General features: G+C 37.9%; 1 protein-coding gene across 1 annotated transcript in view; it reads left to right on the plus strand.

The window, feature by feature from the left end:
* The first annotated feature begins 10,331 nt into the window (after positions 1-10,331).
* The window catches only part of ITPRID1 (ITPR interacting domain containing 1), a 163,080-nt gene continuing 152,192 nt past the window's right edge, over positions 10,332-21,219 (plus strand). The window contains exon 1 of the mRNA XM_056118703.1: positions 10,332-10,403. The gene's annotated coding sequence lies outside the window, so the exon portion shown is untranslated. The remainder of the gene's footprint in view (positions 10,404-21,219) is intronic.

The following is a 21,219-nucleotide window of genomic DNA, read 5'->3' on the forward strand; positions in this document are numbered from 1 at the left end:
AGGCAAAAGCAGCATAATTAGCAAGGCATACATGCAGCATTGGTTCACTTTCACACAGGACATTTTCTTCATATTTAAATTTTCAAAACTATTTCACCAAGGTCTTTTGAAATAATTATCCTTGTGTTTAATCCTTTCACATTTTAACTATTCAGATTTGTTCAACCTTTGTAAAATTTCAAGGGCAAATTTAACCGCAAATAATAAATTATTGAAAACCCATAGAAAATGTCTTTCTGAATCAACTCCCACAAAGCAAACATTTCCTGAATCTTAATCATCTATCACCTTCTATCAGATGCAAAAGAAACCAGGCAAGTCAAGTAATATCCCTAGAGTTTCTATTTTGTGAAATTATGCCTAATTCATTGAGACACACAGAGATTCTTGAATCTCAGATCTGGAAGGAAACCCAAAGATGGCTATAGCCCAAATCTCTCACGTTACATATGAGAAAACTGAAGCAATTTCTTGTCCAAGATTTCACAATGCGTTACCCTCTGCCAGCATACCCAAAATGTAGAATATACCAGTATCTTTACATTAGAGTAGAGATGAAGAAGAAATGTTTTTATCTTTAAAAATTTCAAAGCAGGCATAAAACAAAAATGAATTAAATACTTTCTCAATGAAATGACCAGTAGCCACAGGGTTTTTGTTTTGCTTAGAGAAGGGCTGGCACCCCAGATGGACATCACTCATCATTAATTTCATAATTAAAAACTCATTCATTTTCACCCATGAATTTAAAAAATAAAAACTTCCATTAACCTCTTTTTATTTTACAAACAATATTATTCCCTTGTTCAAATATTTTTAGTTTCTAATAAAATGATGAGCATAATAATTCTTAGGTATTATTATGTGCCTTTATATCTATTTCACAAACATATATATATATATATATATATAGAGAGAGAGAGAGAGAGAGAGAGAGAGAGAGGGAGGGAGATGGAGAGCCAGTCATGTATGATTCTAGTTTGTTTTGACTGTAGCATGAGGATACTGTGTGACTCCTGGTCTTAATAGTTTATGAAGCTGTACTGTATGACTCAGAATGTGGTCTGTCATATTGAATAGTCTATGCAAATTTGAGAAGAATGTGTGTTCTTCCATCATTGTATGAAGCTTTTCATAACTGTCAGTTGGATCAAGTTGGGTAATAGTTCAGTCCAAGTCATTAGTAAACATACTGCTTTTCTACCTACTTTGTATATTAATTACAGGTATATTAATCATAGATTTTTCTATTTTCCTTTCCAGTTTATCAATTTCTACCTCATGTTTTGGTGTTCTGGTGTTAGGTACAAGCACTGGTTAGATTGTTATGTCTGTTTGGAATATTTGTACCCTTATCTTTATCTGGGCTGGAGAGATAGCACAGCGGGTAGGGCATTTGCCTTGCACGCTGCTGACCTGGGTTCGATTCCTCCACTCCTCTCGGAGAGCCTGGCAAGCTACCAAGAGTATCTTGCCCGCACAGCAAAGCCTGGCAAGCTCCCCATGATGTATTCAATATGCCAAACACAGTAACAAGTTTCACAATGGAGACGTTACTGGGCCTGCTCCAGCAAATCGATGAACAACGGGAGGACAGTGACAGTGACAGTTTTTTAATATGGGAAACTTCCTGATCTATCTTCTCATGATTACATCAATCTATCAGTGAACTCATCATATGTATTATTTCTGTTATTGAATTTTTTGTTGCCATAACTTTCTTTTAGAGTTTTTCTTGTGAAGAGTAATTTTATATTCCCTATCTGATAATTACAAATATCTGTGCTTTTTCTGAATATGTTTATTATGATTATTTTCTCTGTTCAGATATCAGATATGTGCCTTTGAGATATATTGTATTTTTGTCAAAAGTTATATATGTTTGTTTTGCTATTGATTTATTCTGGTCATATTGATTGCAAGGGACTACATGACTTATTTATGTATTTATTTTTGACTACATGACTTTAAAGATGAACTTTGATCATTTCTTAAAGTGTTTATTTTCACAAGAACAAAGATTATGAATGTTGAGAAGTCTTTTAACTCAAGCCACGATTAGTCAAAAAAGAATTGTGTGCTACCTTATGTTTTACTTTTTGCCTAATTGCTTAGAGGAATTTGCTAATAATATTAGAGGAATACATAAGAAAATTTGCCTAATAATCTTAGAGGAATATTAAATGAAAGAATTAGAGGAAATTCTTAAATGAAAGAATTTTCATTTTTATGTTTTTTTAATGACCTCTTTAAATCCTTTTTGAAAATGGGTATTGACTTAATTTTAATTCATAGCATTCTAGTTAGGTTGGGCAAATCAGGCCAATATGCCAGCTTTAGTGTTAGTTTTTGTAAATAAAGTTTTATTGGAACACATACACAGAAACTGAAAGTTGTGCATATTGTATAAGATGAAAGGACCTGAATAAAATGGTCTTTAGTGTGAGAATTTATGTTAGTATGACTTAGAACTAAACTATGTTTAATGTTGACTAGAAAGATAGATGCCAGAACTTAAAAACTATTCTATTATTATTTTTATTGTCTGTCATCATAACTTTGATCTTCCTCAGTAGTAGGTAGGGAGAGACAGAGAGAGAGAGAGAGAGAGAGAGAGAGAGAGAGAGAGAGAGAGAGAGAGAGAGAGAGAGAATGTTAATATTTTATAGATATTTCAGCAGAAATCCACTATTACCTTAATGAAATTTTTTTGGTGTTCATAAAATATGAATGAAAGAAATATTTTTTACAATTTTCTAATTGTGTCTAAATTTTTAGTGGGCATTTTGAGGCTAGTCTGTGACATTCAAAAGCTTTTCTCCAGTGGGAGAAATTAGGAGAAATGATTCTAGATTGCATCCATGAGAGGAGGGGGTCTTAGGTGCTCTATCATATTCACTGTTCTCATATGTGGAATAGCAACCCATAAGCTAACCATCATTAGTACTGTATCAGAAATCTGGATTTTCTGACTAGCAATGTGATTAGTTGACATAAGGTATTTGTAAAGTTATTTGTTCTTGAACCACTTTATAATCATTTAAGCTGAAATGGATTAAAACCATTTAGGTAATACTGAGTACTGAGGAGAAACATGGAAGAAAGGGTCATGTAGGCCATGTGTCAGTAATATAATAAATATTGAATGACATTTACATTATCAAGTCTCCAAGGTGGGTTTGACAAGCCCACCCACAATTTTCTATGAAATATCTCCCTCCCCCACCATTTTTTGTGGTATCCTTCTTCCCAACATGTAGCTTGTCAAGAAAGGAAAAAAAAAATATCAGAGGTTACTTTTTTTTTATTACTGTGAAGTCAATTCAGTCTAGTTTCTCAGTATTCCACTGAAAACCAAGTAAAAGATTACATTATTTATTTATTTATTTATTTATTTATTTTTTGGTCACACCCAGCGATGCTCAGGGGTTCCTCCTGGCTCTACACTCAGGAATTACTCCTGACGGTGCTTGAGGGACCATATGGGATACCAGGGATTGAACCCTGGTCAGCCACGTGCAAGGCAAACACCCTATCTGCTGTACTATTGCTCCAGCCCCTTAAATTTTTTAAATAGAAGAAAAATATTTATTGAGAGTAATTTATTCCATTTGAGAAAATTAAATGAGAATACTGTTCAACTACTTGTAATGTCAGAGAAAATTCCCATGAATATGATTCTGAAAACACTTCATATTTTGGTTATGTTTACAAGCAATTCACAACATAAATAACTATTCAGAGTCAGAGTTAGTGATCTATTTAAGAATTAAAGACTTCAGATGCCTCTGCTTGTTATTTTTCTATATGATTTCTTTAACATATCTATTATTAAATAGCTATTTCAGTTTTTTTTTAACTTGTTTTCATTTCTTCTGTAGAGTAGGTAATTGAAGACATAAAATGCACTTTTAATCACATGGGGATCAGTGAAGTAAGATAGTAAAGAAAAATTTTTTGTTGTTACTGCTGGTAGTAATGCAGCACTTGAACTTTTTTTTTAATCTTGTGGAGTGTTTTTTTTATTAGATGTTTCATATTGTCTTAAATTGTGTAACTACCATAACAGTGGATTTTTTAAAAAATTTTTTAATTTTTTTTATTAGTGAAACACCATAAGGTACAGTTATAGACTTATAAATTTTTGTGCTTGGGTTCCCTCCACCAGTGCCCGCTATAGCACTCCTGGGAATATATCCCAGAGAGGCAAAAAGGTATAGTCGAAGTGACATTTGCAATTGTTTGTTCATTGCAGCACTCTTTACAATAGCCAGAATCTGGAAAAAACCTGAGTGCCTGAGAACAGATGACTGGTTAAAGAAACTTTGGTACATTTACACAATGGAGTACTATGTAACTGTTAGAAAAGCACTTGAACTTTTAAAATGTATTTTAAATTTTCTTGCTTTTAAGAAACTTTGTTAACCTATTTTGTTATTTTACATTACACATTATTCATGACTACGTTTTTTTATGAATCATTTCTCCATCTTAGTAAATAATCACCTTAATCAAAGAACATTATTATTTTTACTCCATTATGCCAAAGAGAATGCTAGCACAGAGATGCTGCTCAATAAACAAATATATACGAAGATAAAATTTACATGAAATCCAGTCTATATTTCATTCTGAGCTCTAAATTTGTGTATGTAAACTGCAGAATTGGGATTATTATTATACTCATTATATGTAAATTATAATGCATCTAATTATGATTATATTAAATCTATAAGCCATGCTAATGCATTATTACAGTAACATAATAACTCTGTGAGGAAGCATCTGTAAAGTATATATATATGTACTTTACCAATGAGATTATTGAGACTCAGAAATCAAAACCTGCCCAACATCATGCAAACAGTAAGTTTGAGAGCTGGAGTTGGACTGAGCATTTGTGCCTGTAAGTTCTAAGCAATTTAAACTTTTCTTTTTATAACTTGGAGTTTTAAAAATGTGTCATTCTTGATATTTGGCAGTGAAAAATTCTTTCCAGGAGGGTTAGGGGTAGATCTGTGCACATTTAACAGTGTACTTGGCCTCTACTAATTAGATACTAGTGGGATCATCAATCCAACTGTGCCAAACAAAAGTGTTTTCATGCATTGCAAAAGGTCCCCTGAGGTCTAAATAAATTCCACTTGAGAATCAATGGTTTTAGAAAAGATTTGGAAAACAATATGGGCGTTCCTCAAAAAATTAGAAATTGAGCTCCAATTTGACCCAACAATACCACTTCTGGGAATATATCCCAGAGGTGAAAAAAAGTACAGTAGAAATGATATCTGTACTTGCATGTTTATTGCAGCACTATTTACAATAGCTAAAATATGGAAAAAAACAGAGTGCCCAAGAACAGATGACTGGTTAAAGAAACTTTGGTACATTTACACAATGGAATATTATGCAGCTGTTAGAAAAAATTAAGTCGTGGAATTTGCATATAAGTAGATTGACATGAAGAGTATCATGTTAAGTGAAATGAGTCAGAAAGGAAGGGACAGACATAGAATGACTGAACTCATTTGTGGAATATAAAGTAGCACAATGGGAGACTAACACCCAAGGATAGTAGGGATAGGGACCAGGAGGACTCCTCCATGGCTTGGAAGCTGGCCTCACAGGCTGTGGGAAAAGGCAGCTGAGACAGAGAAGGGACCACCTAGCAAAGGATGCTTGGAGGCCTCACTCAGGATGAGATATATGTGCTGAAAGTAGAGTATAGACTGAACATGATGACCACTTCTGCCTGTATTAAAAACCATAACACCTAAAAGGAGAGAGAGAGTAAAAGGAAATGTGCCGCCACAGAGGCAGGAAGGGATATACTGGGGACATCGTTGGTGGAGAACGGGCACTGGTGGAGGGATGGGTACTTACTTGACCATTGTATGTATGACTGAAATGTAATCAGGAAAGTGTCTAAGTCTGTAATTCTATCTCATGGTGTTTCATTTAAAAAAAGTTTTTAAAAAAGATATAATGTGGTAAGTACTCCAGGACAGGTATTAGTGAAATGGTGGGAAATGTTTAGATCCTTTCATAGTAAGAGCATTGTCTTTGGATGTTTATAATATTATCTACTAAGTATTTTTTAGGAAAAAACTGCCTTGCTTCATTTTGGTTGCAAACTAACCTATAAATAAGACTGAATCATCATCTATTTGTACTGTCAAAGAAAATATGTATTCTAGCAATCTCACTTTGTAAGACGGAATCACTTCTTCAGCAATTAATTTTATGTTTGATTTTTGTTTTGGAGCCACACATTGTGTTTAAGGCTTACTTATGGCAAGACTTGGGGAACCATATGTGGTGCAAGGGCTCAAACCTTGGTCAGCCCCATGCAAGGCAGATACCTGACCAAGTACAATCTCGTAGCTTCTTTTTATAGAAAAGGAAACACTTCACTTTGTCTTAGTAAAGAATGTGAATCTGATATTCTTGGGAGACTGAAGTTTCTTCTTTGATTCAAGTTTATACTTCACTCTAATAAAACCATCATACCATAATTGTCTACATATTTTTGTAAGAAAGAAAGATAAGTGAGAAGAGTATTGTGATGTTTCTGGCTTAATATAGATACCAGTAAAATATTTTATAAGAAGTATATGAATGTATGTGTTGAAGAACCATGTCAAGAAGCAAAATTTAGGGACTGGATATATAGTACAGCAAGTAGGGTGTTTGCCTTATATACTGCCAGCCTGGTTCAATCCCCATCATCTCACATGGTCCCCTGTCTGCCTGTTCAAGCCTGCCAGGAGTGATCTCGGAGTGCAGAGCCAGGAATAAGTCCTCTGCACTGCTGGGTATGACCCCAAAACAAAGACAAAAAAGAAACAAAACTTACCAGAGTTCAGAAAGAAAAGAGGATGCAGTTATCAGAAATAATTTGGAAATACTGTTGTTGGAACTCCCCTTACTGAAGCTATTGTGGAGAACTTTGATAAAATGCAGTTTTTCTCATTTCACATCTACTGTTTATAAAACTCTATGATTAGGGACTTCCACTCTCTCCCCAATCTATTATCTGAGCCAGTTACATTGCTATCAAAAAGACTACCAGTCTCTCCACATGATACTTGATGATTTATTTTCCATTTTTATTTTACATTTCATCAATATATGACTTTACATTTTATTTTACATTTCATGAATAAATGATTTATTTTACATTTCATCAATACCATGGACTTCATTCTAGACTCATCAGCAAACTGTTGATTATAATGTGGTTTTAGATCAGAGGTTTCAGTTCTACAGAATTCTCCAGTACATTTTTAGCCCTGTATTGGGGATTGTATGTGGCAGAGGAGAGTTTGCATGCTTTTAGCACTTTTAACCATTCCCCCCACTATCACTTCTCCTCTACCCTGTGCTCTCACTTCAAGAAGTAAACTCATTTAATTTCAATCAGAGGCTGTTTTGGAATGGACGTGTATGTTAGCTCAGACTCCATTACTGAACTTTAGACACATGTATACAAATGCATGCTGATATACCCCTTGGTGCATCCAAAAATCTTCAAGCTCTATTTTTAAGACCAAATCTATTAGAACTCACCATAAACTTACACTCCTTAAGTAAAGTCAACAAATAAAAGGGTATTGTCCGCTTGTCCAGGTTGGAAATCTAAGTATAGTCTGACCACTGCTTCTTTGTACATGGTGGGTCAGTCAAAAAGACCCACCACAAAGTCCTAAAACAACTCACATTCTCTAGCTCCGTTTTTGGGTCTGCTGTGTCTCCATTATATTTACCCTGGTTCTGAGCAACCGAATTTCAATTTTGTTTCTTCTTATCCTCCATACTGAATAAAGAGGGCTTTTTTTTTAAAAAAAAAAAGAGAGTAAGTCAGATCATGTCACTTCCCTCTATTCTCAGAATAAAGTTTCAAACTGTTAACAGCATATGAAGTCCCTCATGATTTGGCTATTCTTCTCGTCAGTTAGATTCCTTGATACTGACACTATATCTTATGCAATAGTCATAATTAGGTTCTGACATTTCTTCAAGTAGACCATTTCTCTCTTTGCACATTCTGCCTTCCACCTAATCATCCCTTTATCCCCTACCCCACACAGAAGGATAGAGGCTTCATAGAGGCTAGCATTTAATTCCTAGCTCTCTTATGAAGGCTGCACAGATAAAAGTGAATATAAGATAACTCAGTGACTAGAAATCACTGAAACTGCCTTTTCTTTCATCCTGCTTTCCTAGGACAATTCACAGATAGTGAAAACAGTATAGAAGGGGGATTCCAGAAGAATTATTCTTAATATTGCACTTATAAAAATCATACTTTGACACTATCAAATCATTTATATTTTTCAAATCTCACTTTCCACATTCCTGTCACAGAATGGAGTGAGTCTATGTGTTATTTCAGCCTTCATGAAACTTCTGGGCTCCTGAGAGTAAGGATCTTCAATGATATTGGAAAAGTGGGAAAAAGCTTAAAAGATAAGAAAGATCTTCCAGAATGGGATGAGCACAATGCATATTTATAAAATAATTCAGAATGGGAAATAGTAGAGTGGTTGGAGCAGTATCCCATTCTCCACCACTTGTGCTGAACCAATAGCTTAGTTGGCCAAGATTCAAGAATTGACAGTGAGACCCCAGACATCCTGAGCACTACATGAGATACCTACTCTCGCCAAAGAGAGACTGTTCAAATTTTGCTTGCTGATGCTAGAGACTAAGAGGACCATCACTGGCTCTCACAGAGGGAGAAGGAAGATTTGATGACACCTCTTCTACTCCATACCATTCACAGCATGACCATTTTTATGTGTTGGGGATCCTCTTTGGAATTGAAAATAAGTTGTCCAAAAGTAAGTGAGTAGATAAAGAAACTATGGTACATATGCAAATGGAAAAATACCCAGCTACTAGAAAAAAATGAAACCATGCAATTTTCTGCTACACAGATGGAACTGGAGGGTAACATACTGAGAGAAATGAGCCAGAAGGAGAGAGACAGATACAGAATGATCTCTCTCATATGTGCGATAGAAAGAAGCATAATAAAGGAATAACAAGTGGCCAAAGGCAACAGAATTTAAGAAATAGTCTACAGAACTGAGCTTACAACAGAACTGAGCCTACTATGGCAGGAAGATGAGGTAGGGGGCATGCTTTGGGAAGGGACCATGGGAAGATAGGAGGGAAGTGTACACTCTAGTGGATGCTGTGGAATTAGAATGTTGTATGCATGAACCCTATCATCTAAAATATCATAAATCATTGAGACTAAAATAAAATAATAATAGTTTGAAAGTTTTATGGTTTTCCCCATTATTTTAGCTCTGGCAATATAATTATCAAACTGAATAATGCTGTTGGCATGTATGATTCAAAAGTAGCATTAGTTTTTAGAAAGCTCTTTGGCATAATGTTCTTTAGTAGGTTGTATGTTGAATGTAACTGAAATTTACCTTCCTATTGTGAAGTTTTCTCCTCTCAACTATCATGCTTCATAGATTCTGAAATTCCACTGAAGGAAATAGAACTGACTCTATTAGCCCACAAAATTCATTCTCCTATTTGATCTGGGTCTGTAAAACGTCTGTGTCTATGTTTTATTCCCTCTGAACTTTGCAATAGAAGTTCCAGCGAATTGAATGCCTCCACCCAGAATAGCAAATTCTACTGTCCCCATTTTCCAGTGATACTTTGCATTGCAAATCGTTGGGTTAGTAACACACAGTACCATAACCATGGTAACCAAATGAAGACAAGTTGGCTCAACGAAGGCTTTCCAGCCTGCATTCAGACCTCATGTCTAATAACAGGTCAAAAGCATAAAAGGAACAGTCAGAAGGTTGATAGGAATAAACTTACAACCAGAACTATTGTGTTCATCCCTCACACTCGCCTTCTGTGAGTTCAGGATTTGTTACTAATAATGCCTGCCATTTCTGATTACTTTCTTATTATGTTCTTTCCTCCTGTAAGGGGAGGGTGGAGAGAGTCAATGTGTAACTTTATTCACAACTTGCCCATGGATCTTGGCAAGCAGATTATTTCAGCTTTCTATGAGTAACTGTTAAATAGGAGCAAAAAGAAACCTGGGGATTAGTATTGGTTCTGTGGACACAATTTAGTAGTGTCAAGGAGAAAGGAAGGCACCCATGTTCTCCTCAGATGTTTTTTGAAAACAACTGCAGCAAGCTTCTAAAATCGTCATGCTCTTAAGAGAGTGACTTTTTTTCTAGTATGGAAACTCCTGTCATTTGTTTATTGGCTTCCAGACTGTGAAGGGAGGGGCATTAATTCTCTGTTCTCTTTTCCTCTCAGCTGGAATGAAAGGGCAGCTATGATGCATTCAGAAAGTTCTGTAACTGCAGCCATGTGACTGGGTGATTCCTAGGAAGGAAGACGACTATTAGCAGGTGAGTGAGTCAATAGCCATGGATTCTGACCTGGATAATTCTAGGACTGTCATGAGTGACTGGGAGCCATTAACCTTTGAGAGGGGTCCAAAACACATGGCTATGATGTTGCTTCCATAACATTATCCCTGTATTGTCATTTTCTTAGACAGTATAATTTCAAGCAATGGCTCTGAAGTGAAAAGCAGAAGTTGTGTTTTCCTTCTCTATTCAGATAATCTTGAGGTTTTTATGTCATTTTCAATTATTTATTTCCATACTGTCAGGGAGATCTAATTCATTAAGACAAAGCTAAGAAGTTAAAAGCTTTGTTTTTTAACTACTCAGGGAATTCACTAAATATGAAAGTGGATCTTGTTATGGTTGAGTAATAATAAGATTTCTTTTTTTTGGGTATTTAGGTATACACTGTATGAAAAATTTCTCCTTTTGAAGGAATGGGTTAGAGATAGGGTTTATAGATAAATACAAGACATCAAACAATATTTGAATTTTAGATAAACAGCTTTTTGGGTGTATAAATATGTCCCAAATAATGTACAGGCATTACTCACACTAAAAAATTATTTTTGTATAAGACTGAACAATCCTGATCAGTGTGCCCAAGGATGTGTCCAAGGTGTAGGAAGATACTAATCCTCAGGAATCTTGGACCTACTCCTAGGAATATTAATTTTTTAATGTAATTTTTAATATTAGAATTTCAAATGAAGCTGAAAATATGTATTTTTATATCCTGAAGAAGGCAAACCAATTTAAGAATGACAAATGAAGTTGAAAAAACATTTTTCCCAAAAAAAATCTCAATACAAATTTTTCTAAATAATTATCTTTTGTGGTGTGTGAAGCAAGATAGTGTTTATTGAAAGAAACTTGATTAGAAAGATGTCAGAGGTGAGAAAGAGAGAAAATGCATGTGCAGGAGAGAGCATGGGCTTCTTCAGAGTGGGAAAAAAAATCTAGTAGAGAGACATAGAGACCAGCGAGATGTGTGTTCAAGGGAAAACAAGGGTTTGAAAAGAGAACCTATTATTACCTTATACCAAATTAAAAAAGAAGGATTTCCCCCTTCCTCACATTTTCTATTTGTTGTGATAATCAAGGCACATACACTTGATGCCAGACATCATATGCTTATTGAAAAATCATCGATCACAAACAGCAGGACCACTGGATTGAACTGGGCATGTGGTTCAACTTAAGCTTGGGAATCAAATTCATTTTCCATTGTTCCACTCTTGCAAAGCAGTTACTCTACTACTGAGTCACATCCTCAGGCCCAGGAAACTATTTGAGTTAAGATTTTAAAAGGAGGAGGAAGCAAGAGTGAAAGAAAGTCTGGTGTTGGGCAATATACACTGGTGAAGGTATGGGTGTTGGATTACTGTGTGACTGAAATCTAATCATAAACAGCTTTGGAATGGTCTATCTCACAGTGATTCAATAAAAAAGTTAAAAAAATGGAGTGAAAGTCTAGAGTTCAAGAATGACTCCACATGCTGATACATGATTTTTTTTTATTAGTTTTTCAACTAAAGATTGAAAGTGAGCAGGATCTATATAAGATTTATGAGCACGTATAGTGTCATGTGTAGGATTTATGACTGTTGAATAGTTAATGCATAAGACTGAACAATCCTGATCAGTGTGCCCAAGGATGTGTCCAAGGTGCAGGAAGATACTAATCCTCAGGAATCTTGGAACTATTTCTCAGGAATATTAATTTTTAATGTAATTTTTAATATTAGAATTTTATAATGTGTTTATCTTGCCATTAAAATTTTTATTGGACCATAGATATTTATGATGCCATTAAAATTTATGGTAACATGTCCTAAAGTTAGATATTTGAATAACTTTGCATTACTTATCAAAAAACCCTGTCTTTTTGCATGGGTTTATCTGAAAATAGTTTTTTAAATTTATTTTTATTTATTTATTTACCATTCCTTCTTTTCTCATGTTATTTAACTGACTAGTATATCCAGAAAAAAGTTTCATAGAAGTGATGAAGCAGGTACGCTTGTCTTGTTTACAAGTTGTGGGAAAAGTCACAAATGTTCACTATTAGATATAATGCCTTTACATATTTTTATAGATGACCTCTCAGTTTGAGGAGTTCACTTTTACCCCTAGTTTGCTAAGAATTTTTTAAAATTTATTTATTTATTGAATCACTGTGGGAAAGGTTACAAAGCTTTCAGGTTTAGGTCTCAGTCATGCAAATATCAAACACATTTCCCTTTACCAATACTTATTTTTACCATGAAGAACCCCAATAAGACCCCACCCCCCACCCCTCCCAGTCCCTGTGAGGCAGATGAATTCTAGTTAACACTCTATCTGCTTTGATTAGATTCATTGTTTCATTAAAAGATTCACCACTATTATTTAGAGTTTACCCCCCCCCCCAATCAGACATGCTGAAAAAGCATTGTGAAGTGATTTGCTTTCTACAGCTGGGTTCAAGAATTAAATGTTGGTTTTGGATTTCTGCTATTTTACTTATTGACCCTGGAAGTATTTCTACTGAAAGTCAGATAGTTAAGAAATTGGCTTCTGTGCTCTGGAGTCTTGGCCATGCTGGAGAGCCGCTCGTGAGGGGCAACTGGTGGCTTTGGTAAGGCGTGAAGGGCAGACCGAAACGCCCCCCTTCCCATGAGGTTTTAATCTCCCCCACACCCCCGGCTCATACCTGCTGTCCACAAAGCTCCACTTGCGGCCGCCATCTTTCTTTCCAGAGAGGAGAGGGCGAATGGGGCAAAACCCTTTCCCCTCCAGACAGACATGATGGCCTGGATTAACGCATAGTCCGTTCACTTTTCTGCTCCAAGCTGCCGGGTTCTGCATTAAGTCCTTGTGCCTCTGGGGCTGTGGCTGTGCTGGAGAGCCACTCGCGGGGGGCAACTGGTGACCTCGGTAGGGCATGAAGGATGGACCGGAACGCCTCCCTTCCCATGAGGTTTTAGTCGCCCCCACACCCCAGGCTCATACCTGCTGTCCACAAGGCTCCCATGCGGCCGCCATCCTTCTTTCCAGAGGGAGGAGGGCGTAAGGGACCAACACCCTTTCCCCTCCGGGCAGACATGATGGCCTGGATTAACGCATAGTCCTTTCACTTTTCTGCTCCAAGCTGCTGGGTTCTGCATTAAGTCCTTGTGCTTCTGGGGCTGTGGCCGTGCTGGAGAGCCTCTCGTGGGGGGCAACTGGTGACCTCGGTAGGGTGTGAAGGACGGACCGGAATGCTCCCCTTCCCATGAGGTTTTAGTCGTCCCCACACCCCCGGCTCATACCTGCAGTCCACAAGGCTCCCATGCGGCCGCCATCCTTCTTTCCAGAGAAGAGAGGGCGAATGGGGCAACACCCTTTCCCCTCCGGGCAGACATGATGGCCTGGATTAACACATAGCCCGTTCACTTTTCTGCTCCAAGCTGCTGGGTTCTGCATTAAGTCCTTGTGTTTCTGGGTTTGTGGACATGCTCCAAACTTAACTCTGATTTTCAGGGAGAAACGTTGGGTGGTTTACTTCCCATTGATTACTTTGTATATAGAGAGATGTTGCGGTTTTGAGGAAAAGTCCTAGTTCCCGCATACTCGAGCTGTGCTTGTAGAGGCTTCTGGTCACCGGGGTTCCATCTGGGGAAGGCGGGATGCGGTACCTACCCCATCTGGGACTTCCCGATGATCTCGGCTCTTTTTGGAACCTGTTTTTTTCTTTTTCTCCGGGAGCTGTAGGTCCCGCCCTCCATGTGGCCCTTCTCTTCCGGCTGTATGCTGTAAAGATGGCGCTGGGGGGCGGGCTGTGGGCGTGACTTCCGGAATTAGAGGTTACCTGGGAGCTGTAGTCCCTGCAGATTTGAGGAAAAGTCCTAGTTCCCGCTTACTCGAGCTGTGCTTGTAGAGGCTTCTGGTCACGGGGGTTCCATCTGGGGGAGACGGGATGCGATACCTACCCCATCTGGGACTTCCTGATGATCTTGGCTCTTTTTTTTTTTTTTTTTTTTTTAAATTTTTTTTTAACAATTTATTTATTTATTGAATCACTGTGGGAAAAGTTACAGAGCTTTCGGGTTTAGGTCTCAGTCATGTAGATACCGAACACATTTCCCTTTACCAATACTCATTTTTAACCCCGAACCCCAATAGACCCCCACCTCCCACCCCTCCCAATTCTTGTGAGGCAGATGAGTTCTAGTTAATACTCTATCTACTTTGACTAGATAGATTATTTCGATAGAAGATGCACAATTATTGTTTAGAGTTTACGACCCCCCCCCCCCCCAATCAGACATGCTGAAACAGCGTTGTGAAATGATTTGCTTTCTACAACTTGGTTTAAGAATAAAATGATGTCGCGCGGCCACAATAGCGGCCGCACGGTTTTGAATTTCTGCTATTTTACTTATTGACCCTGGAAGAATTTCTATTAAAAGTTAGCTAGTTAAGAGATTGATTTCTGTGCCCTGGAGTCGTGGCCGTGCCGGAGAGCCGCTCGTGGGGGGCAGCTGGCGACCTCGGTGGGGCGTGGGGGACGGCCCACAAAGCCCCCCTTCCCATGAGGTCCCCGCCGCTCCCGCGAGCCCGGCTCAAACCCGCTTTCCACAAGGCTCCCGTGTGGCCGCCATCTTTCTTTCCAGAGAGGAGCGGGCGGGCCGGTCAACGCCCTTCCCCCTCCGGGCAGGCTTGGTGGCGCGGATCAACACAAGTCCATTTGCTTTTCTGCTCCAAGCGGCTGGTTCTCTGTGCTAAGTCCTTGTGCCTCCGGGGCCATGGCCGTGCTGGAGAGCCGCTCGTGGGGGGCAGCTGGCGACCTCGGTGGGGCGTGGGGGACGGCCCACAAAGCCCCCCTTCCCATGAGGTCCCCGCCGCTCCCGCGAGCCCGGCTCAAACCCGCTTCCCACAAGGCTCCCGTGCGGCCGCCATCTTTCTTTCCAGAGAGGAGCCTCTTGGCTCTTTTTGGAACGTGTTTTTTTCTTTTTCTCCGGGAGCTGTGGGTCCCGCCCTCCATGTGGTCCTTCTCTTTGGCTGTATGCTGTAAAGATGGCGCTGGGGGGTGGGCTGTGGGCGTGACTTCCGGAATCAGAGGTTACCTGGGAGTGCTAAGAATTTTTAAAATCGTAAATGAGTATGAATTTTGTAAAATGCGTTTTCTAAATCTGTGAGGTGATTATCCATTTTTTTCTTTTATTCTTAGTATGGTGATTCTTTTTTTTTAAATTGCAGTTGTTTTATTAGACTGTGAAACTGCAGGGTAGAAAAAGTGAAGGAAAAGAAAAGTTAGGTGCAAAATTAGTTGGAAAATAAAGCAAGGTGATGATTTATTTAGCAAGCTGGCTATTCATATATTTGGGGCAACTCTAGGCCAATATAGTGATAATTAATCAATTGCATTCTTAGGTAAGCCCTTCTTGGTTATTTCCTGATATATTTTCTACTTTACCTATCATTGGAGTTATTCGATATTTTCTATATTTTCACCTACACTTATTAAAGATATTAGACTAAAGTATTATTTTTCATAATATTTTTTATCAGTTTTGGTATCATAGTTAAGCTGGTCTCAAAGAGTGTATTAAGAAGGGTTTCTTCCTTATTTACAGTAAGAGTTTGTGTAATATGTGTTATTATTATTTCTTGAAATGTTTGATAAAAGCCACCAATAAAAAAACATCTAAATCCAGGACCCCATAACACAAAAACATCTGGAGCCAAAGTTTTCTGTAAGAAGAATTTCAAGATTTTCCTGTGAGAAGCATTTCAATTACAAGTTCAATAAATTCACTTTCTCAAAAGCAAGTGAAAATACTAAAACACTTATTTTTATTTGAAAAATAAAATAAATGACCCATAATACTCCTGTTAGATATTTATGCAAAGAATATAAAAAATTCAAAAATTTATATGTCCTTTTATGTTCCTAACAGGCTTGTTTACAATAACCAAGTTACAAAAGTAACTTAAAAGTCTACACATGAGGGGGGATGGGGGGGTGGGAGGGATACTGGGATCCGTGGTGGTGGGAAATGGGCACTGGTGGAGGGATGGGTATTTGATCACTGTATAATTGAAACCCAAGCACAAAAATTTGTAAGTCTACAACTGTATCTCATGGTGTCTCACTAATAAAAATTTTTTAAAAGTCTACACATGACTAGATAGAGAAAAAAACGATATATATTCTCAGTGGAATTTCACTCAGCTATTGGAAAGGGAATCTTTTTTTTTCTCAGAGGACTATGGGTAGAACTTGAGGTGGTTATTCTTAGCAAAGTAAGTTAGAAAGCAAAAGATTACTTCTTGCATATGTGGAATTTTTATAACCAAAGTAAGTAACAAGTCACAACAGAAAATAACTTTTAGATGTTATCAGAAATTTGGTGCATACCAGAGCAGTTGAAAAGCCCATGGGGGGTGGGAGGTGAGTCTGATCCTGCTGTCATGGGACTTGGCACTAGAAATTGGATGATGGACGCAGAAAAGCTTGTGCACTTACAGAGGTACAAAGCTGTGCAAACACACATAATGCACATATTATATTATATATGAATAAGCACATTAATTAAGTGGCTGGAGAAACTGTCCAAGAGCTCGGGCACTTGCCTTGCACACAGACAACCCCAGTTTTAACCCTTGACACCACACGGCCAGGGGTCACTCAACAGCTGACCTCTTTTCTGTCAGAAACAGCCACATCTTTGCACCACTAGCTGAGAATTACTGAATGGGGCCTCCAATATTCCTGAACACTGAGAGGGAGGTCCCCCAAAATATATGGGAAGTTTTTAGCCAGTGTATTTATTCTGATGCTGTTTTCACAAGAAAACATGATCTGTTTGATTTTTTTTCTTTTGAACTTCATTAGTATATATTTTAGTACCCAGGAAAAGGTGTCCCTAATGACTCATGTGCAATTGAGAAGACTTTTAGATCTGGCTTTTCTGGGAGCGTGTTTGGATAAAATGTTGGTTAGGTTGAGTCAATTTATAGTCCTGCTCAATTTTTTTATATTCTTTCTAAACTTATATTTTTATTATTTGTTAAAGACTGTTCAATTTCCAACAATTAACTTTTATTCTTCTTTTTTCATATTATATCTTTATGTCATTGTTGTATTAAGTATATGATTATTTTAGGTGGAATATTTTGTTGATTTGGCCCTATCATTAGAAAAATTTTCCTTTTAATGACAGTATTTTAAGTTTTATTTTTTGGGGGGGTCACATCCAGTGTTGTACAGGGGATACTTCTGGCTCATGGACTCAGGAATTACTCCTGGCAGTACTTGGGGGACCATATGGGATATTGGGAATCAAACCCAGGTCAGCTGCGTGCAAGGCAAATGCCCTACCAACTGTGCTATCTTTCCAGTCCCTTTATTTATTTAGTTAGTTAGTTTGTTTTGGGCCATATCCTGCCATGCTCAGGGCTTACTCGATTCAGAGATTGCTCTTGACAGGGCTCAGGGAACCCTATATAGTACTGGGGATTGAACCTGGTCAGCTTTGTGCAAGACTAGTGCCTTACCCATTGTACTTCACTCTCTGGCCCCCTATATATCAATATATTAATCTACTGTCCAATATATATGTATATCTCATTAATTTAAAAATAATTAGTATAGTATGCTATATATGTATATCTTTACATATAACTATCAAAAAGTATAACTTCAGTGCTTTAGCAATTTTTACTTTTAAAAGTATTATTTATTTCTGTTAAACTGATTTTCTACCTAATATAATTTCTTTTCATTCTAAAGATGTTTCTTATTCACTTTTTTCAGTTGGGGGGGTCATACCCTGTGGTTCCTTGAGTTTACTCCCGGCCCTGTGCTCAGAGGTCACTCCAAGCAGTGCTCAAGGGACTATAGTGGAGTCAGAGATTGAGCCCATTGCAGGGCAAGCAACTTACCACCTGTACTATCTCTCTGCTCCCTCATTATTTATTTTTCTACTGTGAATCTGCTGCTGCTGAATTCTTTTGTTTTTCCCTATTTAATATTTTCTGTTTGTTTTTCTTTTTTTGAAGAGTATCTACAGATATGAAACTAAAAGTTTTCCTTTTAAAAATCTTTTCAGAATAGCAAATATGTTCTTCTGTCATTTTTTTTGTTTGTTTGTTGTTTTTATTTTGGGGGGGCCACACTTGGAGATGCCTGGGGGTTACTCCTGGCTCTGCACTTAGGAGTTAAGCCTTGCTGTGCTAGTGGGACCATATGGGATGCCAGGGATCGAACTCAGGTCTGCTGCATGCAAGGCAAAAGCCCTCCCTGCTGTACTATCACTCCAGCCCCTTCTGTCATCTTTTATATAAGAAACCAACTGACAGGCACGGAGAGATAGTGCAGTAGATGGCACTCACACACAACCCACCCAGGTTCTATCTCAGCATCTATATGGTCCCCCAAGGACTGACAGGAGTGATTCCTGAGTGCAGAGCTGGAAGTAACCCTTGAGCACCTCAGGTTGTGGGCCTCCTGCGACCCCAAAAGAGAGAGAAATTAAAAAACAAAATTTGTTGGTTTGGGGGCCACACCTGGCAGTGCTCAGGGGTTACTCCTGCATGCAGGGATTATTCCTGTCCAGCTCATAATTATATGGGGTTCCAGGAATTGAACCTGGGTCTGCAGCATCGGAGGCAAGTGCCCTACCTGCTGTACTACTGCTCTGATGCTGTCAACCATTATTATTATTGTTGTTCTCTGTATAAACTGTGTTTTACCTCTGGGTGCTTTGAAGACTTTTCTCTTCAACTTTCAAGTTTGATCATGAAGTGTCTTGATGTGGTTTTCCTGTTCGAATTTCACTGCACTTTCTGGTTCTGTAGTTTGATTCTTTCTTCAATTTTGGATAATGCAGCATTCGGATAATGCTGCTACATTCATTCTTTTTGTTATCTTTTAAGACTTCAATTATAGCTTGAATAGATCATTTTATATATTTCCACATAGCCTGGGTAATCCGTTTATGATAATCATTTTTCATTGTTACTGTTTTTTTTTTATCTCCATGTGTTCTGGTTCTGGTTTGTGTTCTGGTCTCTCTTTTGTCTCATCTTCAAAGTCAAACTTGTTTTCCCTCTTTTGTGTCCTCTGTGTTGGTGTACTTATCATAAGAATTCTATATCTCTAGTACATTGGCTTTTTGGTGAAGGTAGTGGGGAGGTACTACCAATATTTTTCAGGAACTAGAGAGCCGGGCAAGCTACCGAGTGTATCCTCCCGCACGGCAGAGACTGGCAAACTCCCTGTGGCATATTCAACATGCCAAAAAATGTAACTGTGGAGATGTTACTGGTGCCTGCTGGAGCAAATCAATGAACAACGGGAGGACAGTGATACAGTGCCACTCCTAGCTCATTCCCGGTGGTGCTTGAGAGTCCATACAGTGATAGGACCTGAGCTATTTGTCCACTCAAGTTATGTGCTCCCGTCCCGAGATATACCCTCTGTCTCTACAGAACATTTTTTCATATTTAGCATTTTTAATTCATTTTATTTTTCAAATATATGTCTTTCATTTGTATTCTCTGTCAATTTATATACTTTTACACAAGTGTCAAATATATTCTACAGTTATTTTAGATCCTTTTATAATGATTTCACTATTATTCCATCTCTGTGTCTGAATGGATTGACGATTACTTCTCTGAATACTTGATTGCACTTTCTTGATTCTTTTTGTGTGTTGTAATTTTTCATTAAATGCTAACTATCGTACATAGAACCAAGATATGGGTAGAAGTAAAAGTAAATATTTTTTATGCTCTTTCTTCCATCAAACACTTGTACTGCATGTCGAGTTTAGTCAATGCTCTTGTTAGGCATTATTATTTCTTTAGTTGGTTTCAGTTCAGCACTTACTTCAAATGATTGGAGGGTAGGATCAGAAATTTCCCTTTAGCAGGGGTTGAAATTTAAGTACATATGAATTTACTATTACCTGTTTTAGTTCAGCACTGGTTTCAAATGATTGGAAAGTGAGGTCAGGTATTTTTTCCCTTTTGAAGGATTATTCTTTGCGTATTTATAGAGCTTGTTGCAATTCTATGCCTCTCTTTAGGTTGACTCAACTCATCTGTTCCTTGGTGATAGTATTTCTTTACTTCTCTGCTCACCTAGCCCAAAGCCTTTATTACTTCTTACTCAAAGTCTGGCAAACTTAGTTATGTGGTTCCATCATGAAGTTTCCAGAAACCTTTGTGTTCCTTAGCTGACTAGGAAATCTCACTCATCCACCTTGCCTTTCCTCCAGTAATAGATTGTCACTACTCACTATTAAATGTAGTGCCTGGTAGGTTTCTCAAGCAGTTTAGCTGGCTTGAGTGGCTGCCCTTCTAAGATATGTCCTCTTAACATTCCTACCTTGCTTCAAATCTTCCTTACGAGCTCACTGAAGACCTACAGACAGTGAGAGGAAACTTCTGTTCAGGACTTTTGAGGTTCTAAAGTACTGAAAAACAGACCAAAAATAGGTATATAAACATACATACTTACTCAGGAGGTTTTATTCTTTCCTTTTGGAGTGCTGCAAATACTGAAAACAGGCTTGGATATTTTCTTTGCTATAAGAAAGAGATGTGTCACTTTCTAGGTTTTAATTTACTGAGTGTTTTCTTTAAAAATTAACTTTAAGACAGATGAAGGAATAGTACAGTCAGTAGGGTGTTTGCATTACACACAGATAACTTAATCACTTAATCACTTAACTTCCCGTTAATTGTCGATTTGCTCGAGCGGGCGCCAGTAACGTCTCCATTTGTTCCTGTCGCGTGCTAGTGTAGCCCAATGGCATCTGTTCGCTCTAGGAACATGAAG

Source organism: Sorex fumeus, unplaced genomic scaffold (assembly GCF_029834395.1).
Source record: "Sorex fumeus unplaced genomic scaffold, SorFum_2.1 ptg000037l, whole genome shotgun sequence".
NCBI classification, from domain to species: Eukaryota; Metazoa; Chordata; class Mammalia; order Eulipotyphla; family Soricidae; genus Sorex; species Sorex fumeus.